The 11,727-nt window shown below is 34.6% G+C and overlaps 1 long non-coding RNA gene across 2 annotated transcripts; it reads right to left on the bottom strand.

Annotated features, from left to right (window-relative positions):
* Positions 1–6,888: 6,888 nt before the first annotated feature.
* Positions 6,889–8,446, bottom strand: LOC133816616 (uncharacterized). 2 transcript variants are annotated; one of them, XR_009885377.1, is made up of 4 exons: positions 8,340–8,444; positions 8,018–8,113; positions 7,877–7,941; positions 6,889–7,233 (listed from the first exon to the last, which is right to left on the bottom strand). It is a non-coding gene; the product is annotated as an uncharacterized LOC133816616 (long non-coding RNA). The 2 variants fall into 2 exon arrangements; XR_009885376.1 differs by having other exon boundaries at positions 7,877–8,113; positions 8,340–8,446.
* Between the last annotated feature and the right edge of the window lie 3,281 nt (positions 8,447–11,727).

Below are 11,727 nucleotides of genomic sequence, written 5' to 3'. Positions count from 1 at the left end.
TTCCTGGCTGGCCCTCAGACTGGCCAATTCATCTTGTAATACCCCCAGGGTATTCCTCAGTGCCTCGGAATCCAATTCTTCCTCATCGAATTCCAAATGTGGCTCATCCTCAGTCACGTTTGGAGGAGGAGGAGGCGAGTGAGATGGTGCAGCGCTAGCCGCCTGTCCAGTTTTCTTGGTAGTTTTCGCCATTGATATTTCAACGATATTGTATCAAGCTCTCAATGAAAGCACCAGAATGTTGACCCTGATTTTGGCCAACTGACACGGAGTCAAATATGCTTGATGTGGACAAATACGTTGAAATGAATGTGATGACAAAAATAATAAAACACACAGGAATTTATAGTGGTTCGGCCCCAAAGTCTGGTAATGACCTACGTCTACTTGAGCTGTTATTGATATAGGATTCAAAGGAGTGATCAAAGAACTAGGGTTCAATGAGTTTCACAAACCTATGAAGAACAAAAGAATATATCGAAAGTGATAGCTCTAATACACTTGTAAAACTCTAATCTCAGATAATTAGTAAGCAAAAAGTCCCCAGCTCAAGGAAGATTACATTAATTTGTTACAGATATTCTTTCCTAAATAATCGGATACTCAGGAAATCATGGGAGATAATTTCGGGTATGGTTATAACTGCCTAAGATTTTCTCCAAAAAGAGCGAGTATACGACCAAGCTGGTCGTATATAACCATTGAGCGTTGCGCCATAGATATCTTTCTGGTCGATGGTCGAGCAAGACTCCTGCCAGATGTCAGCCACGTGTACTAAACATTTTCCATGTCATCCATGCCTGTTTTTTGGATAACACCTACCCTTCGGGCTAGGGGAGGAATCTACTACAATCATCTTGGGGGTATCAACCGGGCTAGGCACAACCTCTAACTCTTGGATTAACGGAGGTAAAGGATAATCTAAAGTTATAACCTCCTGGATCCTAGGGGGTTCAGGTCCTTCCTCAGGGTTGGACTCATCTACGTACTCATGAAAACCAGGGGCATATGTGCCCTGACATAGGGAAGGCCAGGACCTAAAGTTTGTCCCATACTCCTAAAAAATGGTGGATCTAAAATGAAGAGTGTTGTCAACTACGATGGTACCTTTGGGGTAGCTGTGATCATAGCGTGCCACCAAATGGTCCACGCATTGGTTGAGGGTTTTGTTTAGGTCCGGGTCAGTGGGGTGACAATTAATGACCCAATTAATCAGAAATGAGTTCACATGCATATTTAATACACCTAAACATGCATATTATCATTTAATAGAATATTAAATCAATTATGGCCCTCCCGACCTCCTAATCAATGTCCTAAACCTTATTAGGAAATTTGGGGCATTACAGTTGGGGAGGTCGATGACAGAGGCGGAGTTTGGGAAGCGAGTGAGGTAGCAAAAACCATCACCTTGCCCCTTCTGGTCAGGACTGGCCTTGAGGCAAAAGAAGTAGAAGATGTCTGTCGGAGTGGGGACCTCCCACTTGTGCCTCAGAAACAAATATTTTAACCACGCCGAAAGCCTGTATGAGTTTGGGGGGAGCTAGAAAGGAGCCAGTTTGACAAAGTTCAGAAAATCTGCAAAATATTGGTCCAATGGGAGGAAGGCACCGACCTTCAAGTGCTCATCACTCCAATCCTTGTAGTCTTCTTGGAGAGGGGCACAACTTCGTTATCCCTCTAGCGTAGGTCAAGAAATAAGGCCATCTGCTCCCATCTCTAACCTATGACTCAGTAGGATTTTGTTAACTTTTCACTGAGTCTTTATCTGGGAGACTATGTGCTCTGTCTCAAAGAATGCATCGAGGTCGACCATGATTTGTTTCTCTACAACAGGACTGAAATGAGGGATGGGAGATTCAGAAGAGACCTGCTTGCCTTTATCTATGTTATGAGCAGAGGAGCTCACGTCATTCTTCTTTGCAGGTGCCATGATTGAGATCACCTGACGACAAAGCAGCCTATTAGTAGGCAACCTAAGATGATTTCTAGCTATGGTTGTGGAGGTACGGAAGATCGAAGGTTTAAGTGGTTTACTTTCAGGATTTGAAAAATTATACGAGCTAAGCTGTCTCCTAGCCTCAACGCGTGGTCCTAGGCCACGCGCTTGGATTTCTTAAAATTCCCTGATGCTTCGAGATTCGCATGTCAGATCCGTCACACCAACTACTTTCCTTTTGAAAGCGGTTTAATGCAAAATCGCCTTAGGAATTGTAACCTTTAAGCTACCTAGTATTAAGCCTAAAACCCCTTCGGCTTCTACAGCCCAAGCAGGTATTCAAATCGATTTACCATTAGGATTTCCTTTGAAAAGCCCAGAAAGTTTGCCTAGTTTTATGAAAACCTTATTTTTGAATAAGCGCAATATCGTTCATCTAGCTTAAATTGAATCCTATCACCTATTTACAAACAGACGTATCCTAAATGACATTGGGCAAATGATGTTTTCCCTTGTAAAAAAAGCAAACCTCATTGGAAAATAAGGAGTAAAAAAATTGAAAATAGGTGAGGAAATACTTATAGTTGATATGATCGGCTCGGAGAAGTGTCAATATGTCCAAAGGAAAGTTCTTGAAAGCCTCTGAGAATCCAAAAGGCGGCAGAGGGTTTATGCAAGAAGTGGAGAAGAAAAAAGAAAACTTTGTTTTTTGAAAAGTAAATTTTTTTAATCCAAAGGTGGTGAGGTTTCAGGTTTGATCACCCTATTTATACGTAAACTACGGAAATTAATTCGGGCCATCCAATTGGGTTAGCTCGAGATGCAAAGGCCAAGATTAAATGAACCATATAGAGGCAAAAAGTTCACAGGATAATTTTTACAGTCCTCGAAAGTCGAATGGATGCCAATTGTAGGCAGCCATGTGTCCAACACTTGAGTAGTGGGCAGACATGATTTTACATGGCAGAAGCCCAAAAGCCCCTACTGTGCATGTCAGAAAGTGACGACACCAAGCACGAGCAGGAGCTTGGGGGGCAAATGTTGTACCCTAAAATTAGCATGTGTTCAATTACTCAGCTCAGGTACAGCTGACAGATGAACATGTGGAAAAATAGCCAAGTAGGATATTTGGCTAATAGTGATGTGAATAGCTCGAGTTTAGGGGCTTTATATCACGATACACAGGTTATTATTAGACCACCTCTCGGGATAACAATTGAGTTAGAGACTTATAATGACCAGATCCAACTTTGAGCGCTCTGAGCTTACTACGAGCTAGGGTTCAGATAGTCTTTGAACACACTACAAGAAAAAATGCTTTTAATAACACCGAAAATGTGTTATCAAAACATACGATAACACTTTTTGATGTGTTAAGACCGACTATGTTATCATAGGTCAGGGTACTTTACATAACACTTTATCAGTGTTATACAGATGTGTTATTGTACTGTCAACGATAACACAATTTCTGTGTTATTTTAATATATAGATAAGTGTTTAATTATGTTATTTATAGTCGATTATATGACACTTTTTTTGTGTTATACTACACTTTAGTATAACACTTTTTTTGTGTTATACTACACTTTAGTATAGCACATTTTTTGTGTTATACTACACTTTAGTATAACACATTTTTTGTGTTATACTACACTTTAGTATAACACATGTGTTATATTAGCTTAGAGAAACATAATCTTTTTTTTACTTACACAAAACTAAGAAAACAAATATGAAAGTTAAAGCCAAATAAGGTAACATAAATAGATTTTTATTAATTACTCAAATGTAATTACAATGTTTAGTCTACTAGTATAGGCTTAAGAAATCATATTACAACATAATTTATGCCCAATTCAGATTCCTTTATCACTAAATACAAAACAAGAAATGTATAAAAAAATTAGTGAAATACATTCTTCCATTCTAAAGGCCTCAACTACAAATGTTGTCAAGAATTGCTCCAAAGAAACCATCTCAATATACCTGCACATTGTAAAAAAAAAAAGTCCTTTTATTATTAAGAACAAAAGTTCTTGCCACCACAACAACAAACTTACATTCTTTTCTTAAATGATACATTGAAAACTTCAAAAGAAGAAAATGGAAAACTAAGATAAATACTTATCTGTTTTAGTTCAATAAAATAAGAGAGCTATCAAGAAAGAGCTAGGGAATTTTCAATGAACAATAAAATAAGAGAGAATCAGTAGAGAATTTTTTCAGTGTTAGAAATAAAATCCATGATTATTTCTTAGTATTTATTGACACAAGATGATTAATAGCAAGCATGCCTCTTAATGAGACTACGGTATGTATCAAGATGAACTTTGTTCAAATCATTGACAATTTGATGAATCAAGATTCAAAAGTTCACAGTGAAGAAATTAGTATCATGCAAGTAAAAGTTAGAAATAAAATTAGTACGCGTGTGTTAAAAAAGGAACAAGCAAATGATTAGAAAAGAATAAGATAATGATTATGTAAAAGCTTACTTGCTTCAGAAGCTCTGCATTAGATGAACAAGAATCCATTAAGTTGAAATTAAAATATGCTTGTTTTAAGTGGCATATTTTGGTTCTTTAGCAGTTGGTTTATATGGTAGTACATCATGTACCCCACTTTTTCTCTGCTTACCCCACTATCGTAAAAGATTTAAAGGCTCAGGCACCCAAATAAATTCACATTATGATTAGGACCAACAGCAGTTTTCCAAAGATAGTAAAAAAGGCAATCATCAAAATCATTTGTCAAAAAACAGTCAAAGTACCACAACTTTTCTGCAAATTAAGGTTAGTAAGAGTACTGAGACTATTCCAGTACAACTTACTGTATCCTTAGTGTCATTCAACTAGTCAACTGTCAAAAAAAATTTGAATCCAACTATCCAATTTCTACACATTGCACACTATGAAGCAATAAAACCAACAAAAATAACCAATTACCTTTTCAAATGATCCCTGAAACATTATATGAAAGGGAGGTCGATATAAGGAGGCCAGATTATCCCGAGCATTATCTGCTGTGGATGCAACACCTTGCTCTGATTCCCAAACCCCAGGGCGTTTCATTTCTTCATCAAAATTACTGAAAGCAATTAATGAGTTTGATTCAGAGGATGGATTTCTCATTCTTGATGCTTTAAATCAAAAGGACATATTCCATAAGTAAAAGTGATTTGTAGTTAGAAATTGAAGTTGTGCATAAAATGAGAATTGCCGATAACTAGGCACATCTACGAGTGGTTGAGGTTACTGAAGGCACCAGACAAAGGTACAGAAATAACTAATGTACAATGCATATCCAATTAAAAGACTCGCCAAACTCTAAAAATTAGCAGATATAATTTGACATGAAACACTAGTCCAAGTCATTTACAAAAGCTTATGTGCAATATCTCAGTTATGAAACCCAAAATCAAAATAAAAAAACAAATCCCTACTAAAACATGAGATAACATAGAAGGTAGTAAACGAACAAAGGTTAAAGTATATATCTAAACACCACAAATTAGTGACTGAACCAATTTCCATCCACCCGAGATAAGTAAAAGTGCTACGGTGTTCAGTTAATGGATAAAAAGAAAAGGAATAAAGACACAGTTGCTGCAAAAGAAAATAAAGAGAGTGTTGTTACTTCAGAACATGTGTTTGCAAACAAGGAAACTGAAGGTCCTCGCCAGCCCAAGGAAAACCTACAAAAGCAGTCTACGGTGAAGTCTGAGGCTGCTGATGTCAATGATAACCTGTCAGCTCTAAGGACTACTAGAAAAGAAAAAGGGCTGGGAATTCTTCAAATAACAACAATAATGAAGAATCTGGTCTTAAGGTACCACCATATTTCTTTTACCATATTACTAGTACAAATAAAATTTTAATTCGATGGTCACTTTACATTTTTCTTACTTGCTGATTCTACATGTCCAGCAATCCAAAGGTAAGGACTATACAATTACAATTAAAAAGAAGAAACATATATCACTTTATAATTAAAATTGACAAATGTAAGGACCCAATGTTAACTCAGATTAAAAGGACATTAATATAAAAAAAAAAATTCAGAAAGAGCTCAGCCTCAGATACTTAACAATCTTACTAATACTAGTAAACATCTGCATTGTTAAGCTAATCTGATGCACATATCTCAAAACTCCAATCAATCATATCTTACTTCAAAGTAGTTATTTTTACAGCAATTTAACTAGGACCCTGTCTCCATTTTTTTTTCAATAATGAAAAAAATCAATTAGTTTAGACCACTAGATCAGTGAACTAGTTTACACCACACGCTTAATGCTTAGTTTTTCTATAAGGAAAGTATAAATTAGCTAATTTCAAATATATAAAAGATATATAGTCAATATCATTGTTCTGTATTTTCCTAGTATTCCATGAATGAATAATTAATAAACTAGTGATAGATCATTAACAAATGATACCAAGCATACTTAATACAAAATTAAACATATAGACAATACATAAATCAATATACAACCTCTCCTCTACGGGCCTTAGAGTTTGTAGAAGGTATTATTCATTAAACTATAAGGGTCTCATTTGCATACCAGATTTTATAACCAATTTGGTCTGTCTATTGAGATTAAGAAGATTATATGTAGATCTAGGAGAGCCTGATTTCTCTCTTTCTCTCTAATATGGGTGATAACTAAACAGTTTCTTATAACATATTATACATAACTTTGGTCTAAGGAATTGGCTTTCATTGATTTAGGAAAGTCATGGAGATATGAAAGTGGAAACAACAGATGTAAGTAAGGATAAAAGACATCAAAATTCTTTGGAGTTGATGTGGCAAACACCCTGTGACCAATAAATAAATCAATTTTGAAGAAAAAAATTACCCTGTGACCAATATACTTAGCTCTGCGAAGGCATTTTCATTACTTCAAAAGCGTTATTGTACAGTTTGGTAAAAGATATATACTGTAGAAAACATGAAGAAGAAGAAACTATATAGATCATCCTAGTTTCTACAAAAAACAATAACATAAAGAAAGATTATAACATAAAAACACAGTGAACTCAACAAAGCCTTTAAAACTTCCTCATCTCATTTAAGAGGAATATGATTAATTCTTGAGACTATTGCAAAGCATTTGAAATAGAATAAATAAAGTCCAAGAAGCCTGTTCCCTTAAGAATACCTTTACTAGTCAATAGCTCAAAATCCAACAACAGCAAGAACCCAATTACAGCTATCTTCCCATTTATAATCTCATTCTTCCCTGTGAAACCAAATCCTCTTGAGCTCTCATCAACCACCATCCTTACCTGTCAAGCACACCAGAATTGATGATTATAGTAGCCTATATATATATATATAGACTATGTATAAATCTTATCAAATATGTAACAGTTAAAACTTCCAGCATTTTTTGTAATTATTTAGCATGATAGCTTATGTATTTGATATTATATCTATAGTGTAGAAGCCATTTTACAAAATATCATCAAAACAGACCAGTTTACAAGATAATGTTACAAAAATATGTATATTCCCAAAAGATGTTGATGCTTATATGTACATTAACTTAACATGAAGTAACACTTACCAGCTTAAATGATTCTAACAAAGAGCCAGAATCAGAATTCAAAAGAGCAAAGGCAGAAAAACTAATCCAAGAACTTAACCATCTTGAAGTTCAGATACAAAAACACTAGACATACACGTGAGCACTTTAAATCACCAATCCTATTTGCTTATAATGTCTATACAGCTAGTACTAATGTAAGTAACCTCAAGTGACTCAGAAAACAAAGAAGATTGTCTAGGTTCTACAACAGGTTTCTTATGCCTGCAGATTCTTTCCCATAATGTCGTTGAATTGGCATGACTCTTCAACATTGGAACAATAATTGTTTAGACTAAAATAAACAGAGTTGAACCCTTCACTAATTGATTTATATTGCTTACCATTTTCTTCCAACACCCAATGCATTGGTTAAAGCACCACCAGCTAAGTGTCCTAGATGCCTTACCTGAAATAATGGAAAAAGAGATACCTAAACTTCACAACTACAAAAAGCATGACTGAAAAAGAAAATGTATACTGACCTTGGGCTCAGATCGTTACTTTGTTGGATCCATACTTTGTACTTCTAGAGATTTGAGCCATAAATACATGTTTGCAACTTGATCTTTAATCATTTCCTGAGGTAGAAAATAATAATAAAAGAAATAGTATTAAGGAACAGAATGAAACATCTCTGAATAATAAAAAAAAGATAAGTAAAAATTGCAAGCAATATTCATTTAGTTACTATATTAGGATTATTATGTACTCTCAGAAAATTATGTTTGTCTATAAGATGGATGCATGTATTTATGTGTTTATTCAACTAAGCCTCAATCAACGAAACTTAAACGAGTACTCTACCTGGACAAACCCATATAGGCCAGGAATGGACATAGCATTTGCACCAAGTACTTTTAATCCAAAGTCAACATGTGGCTGCAAAAAACATTAGAGACATGTATAAATCAAATCTAAATATAAAAAATCTAGTTTAACTAAGATCTTTTGGTTAAATTTCTTATAAAGATAATGAAAATTAACAAACTAAGAATATACACAAGTTCAAAACAGCAAGCAAGATTAGGAGAAACAACAAGAACAGAGAGAATTATGTTTTCATTCTATAGTTGCTAAAATCATAAATGATGTTAAAGTGGTTACAAAACAAGATATTCACATCCATCTCAATTCGCTATGACCAGTTAATTCAGTCCAAGACACAAATTTTTCTGCTTAAATAATAAGGCTGCTTCAAACAATAAAACGAACAAAACACAAGTTAATAATCCAATTAGTTTGACTACTTGGTGAAACAAAATTGTAAGAAAGAGCAATCTGTATTGCAGTATTCTGCTTGTTACCAGTAAGCATCCAGAAATTGATTCCTGCTTTTCTTAATGCCTCTATTGTTTCTGGTACCCCATCCTGAAAATTACAGTTTAAAATATCACAACTATCAGTATCTAGTACAATCCAAGCAATAGTATCCCTAATCTAACTTGTTTCCCCTTCTACTGAGCACTCTACAATTAGTAGAAAATATACACACATATATATGTTAGAAAAAAGTAATAAGTGCATTATGTCACCTGTAAACGGTCTTCTATTGCGGTAACCCCAAGGATCACAAGATCATGTTCTAATCTTTGACAGACCTCAGCTAGTCTCCACTGCACAGAGTAGTGAAGTAAAGGGAGTGGATAGACAGAAAACTCATGACATGTGAATGAGTTTGTGTGCTTTAGGTGTTTACCTCTCTATCAACCACTGTACTGGCCTCTTTAAACATCGAAGACCATTCCTGATACTCATCTTCCTCCAAAATACGCCAAGCAAGACAAAGTGTGATTGCTTAATCTAACAATGATAAGATACGACTCAGTATACACAACTGTCAACAACACTTAAAACATTTGTCCAAATACCAAATAGCCCAAAAAGAATATAGTGAGATATAAATTGTCCATTCATATAGTAATTACTGACTAAGATGGCCATAAACGAACCAAGTGATGTATTGGAACAACTGTCAATGTTCCAAATCTGCCGTTAATTCGTCCAACAATTTCATGGACCTGGCTTGTGAGTTTTTGATCTGTGAAAATTCAATATGAAACAGTGTATTAATTGAATTTTAGCAACAAAGCAAACAAAATGCACTTAGAATTGACAGTAAAAAGATGGAGAGACAAAATAAAACTATATTCATTAATGGTTCAAACTTAACATAAAGAAACATATTCCAACTCAAATGTCCAAACAAATCATCATTTTCATGTGACTGAAATTAATTGTATAGTTTCATGATTCCATCCTTGAAACAAAGAGTGTAATAAATATAAAATATGTAGACTTCAGTAATTGATGATTTCAGATTTTTATAATCTTTAAGAAAGTAGACTTTTTTCTTTCTTCTTCTTTTCTTATTTGGTCTTATTGAATAAATGTAAAGTATAGACTTGGAAATGTTTATCACATTAAATAGAAATAAAAAAGAGGATTAGAAAAGAGGGAATCGAAACCTGCTGGCCATTGTCTCCTTCTCTGTGGATTAGAATTTTCCCAATCTTGATTCCCTTACAACATGCTCTCAGAGCATTCTCCATACTCTCACCACTGTAATGACAAGAATAAGTGTGCAATGAGAATATATCGAATTAGTACATTGTGAAAAATTACAGCTTTGAATCTTATTTTTTGGCCCAAGAATAGAAATCCTCTAGAGTTTGCTTCCAAATATAAAATTTATATGAAAAACTGACAAAAAAACACATGCCACAATTGCTTTGCAAAATTACCTCCTGATTATAGGTACACCACATAATCTCTTACAAAAATCTACACCAGTATACATGGACTCTGCGAAAGACAGGAGATGTAAATTAGCTATCAGCAATTACAGTTTCAAGAAATTGGACTCTCTTAGCGAAATCAAAATTAGAAAAAGAAAACAAAATAATGAAGGTATCATCTATACAGAATAAACTAAATTTAGTCTTTGAACAGCAAACATGCATATGAAGCATGGGTCCTAAACTGTCATATTAGGACAGTTAATATTAGATTTTTCTTTTTAGAGATTTGTAGTACTGACAACATAATGCTTTGCTTTTCTAATATGAGTAGTGGCACTTAATTGTTGAGGCTAAACAGTTAATGCCCTCACATTCAGACAAGAAGCTAATGTTACTCATATGCTAAAAAAATTTCTGTTTAAAAAAAGAAAAAAGGAAAAGTTACAATATGATAAGTAATTTTTCACATAGAAGCTGAAGGAACCCATTAAAAATGAAAACAGAAAAACTGAAAGGGACAAAGAACTAAAAAATTCCATTTGACTGTTAGTTTACTAGTTGGAGTGACCACCTGTTTTAATAGTAAATGGCAGATGTCCCAGACCATGCTCAACGACCTGGTAATAATTTCAAGATCATTACTCATTACTCATCATGAAATGTTCAAAAGTAGGCCACTTATCTGAAATTTTGAACTTATATTACTCTTTGTACTATCAGCTTCATGATACAATATTCATGTCAATGAAAAAGATGCCTCTTGTGCATACATAATGACTAAAAGATAATGTGAACGCAGTTCCATAGGTAAGTAAAACACATTAAATATTTTAAAACATAATGGGTAAAGATAAGTCTTTAAGTGGAAGCTGTACTCGAGTGAACTAAAGGGTGAGATGAAAGGGGATACTATTTTAAATCCTTCTCATAAAAAAATAAATGAAAGAGAATACCTGCCCAATGGACATAGCTAATTCTCCCAGCTGCTTCCACTTTGATTCACTTTGGGCTTTGGTAGCAATTTCCTGAAAGCCAAACAAGCAAATTAATTTGTAAAGAATAAAACTTAGATTGGGATTGTGTTTTAAGCTCCGACAGCAAACGAAAAGTAAAACACCTTCATATTTGGTTTAAATGCAAAATAAGTGAAGCTAGAAACTAACCTTCTTTAGGTCATCTCTCCAAATTGCAACTATCTTTGACACCTTGCTTGGAAGGTAAGATCGTGCCATTAAAGCTGCTTCAGGTATTCGGTTACGGTCCAACTCACAACCCTCAAACAGCTTCATATGGAAGCTAGTCTGAATCAACCAACACAAGAAATAAATGTTAGGAGAAGAATTGCACCTCAAGAAGATATAATAAATAAATAATTTAATTAGAGAGATTCACATTTTACCAAAATTTCAAGAAGAAAGAAGAGGGGGCTCGGACCCCTCCGTGAGACCGAGCCA

Source organism: Humulus lupulus, chromosome 2, assembly GCF_963169125.1.
Source record: "Humulus lupulus chromosome 2, drHumLupu1.1, whole genome shotgun sequence".
NCBI lineage: Eukaryota > Viridiplantae > Streptophyta > Magnoliopsida > Rosales > Cannabaceae > Humulus > Humulus lupulus.
Note: the sequence above shows the minus strand (reverse complement) of the source record. Positions and strands in the feature narration are given on the sequence as shown.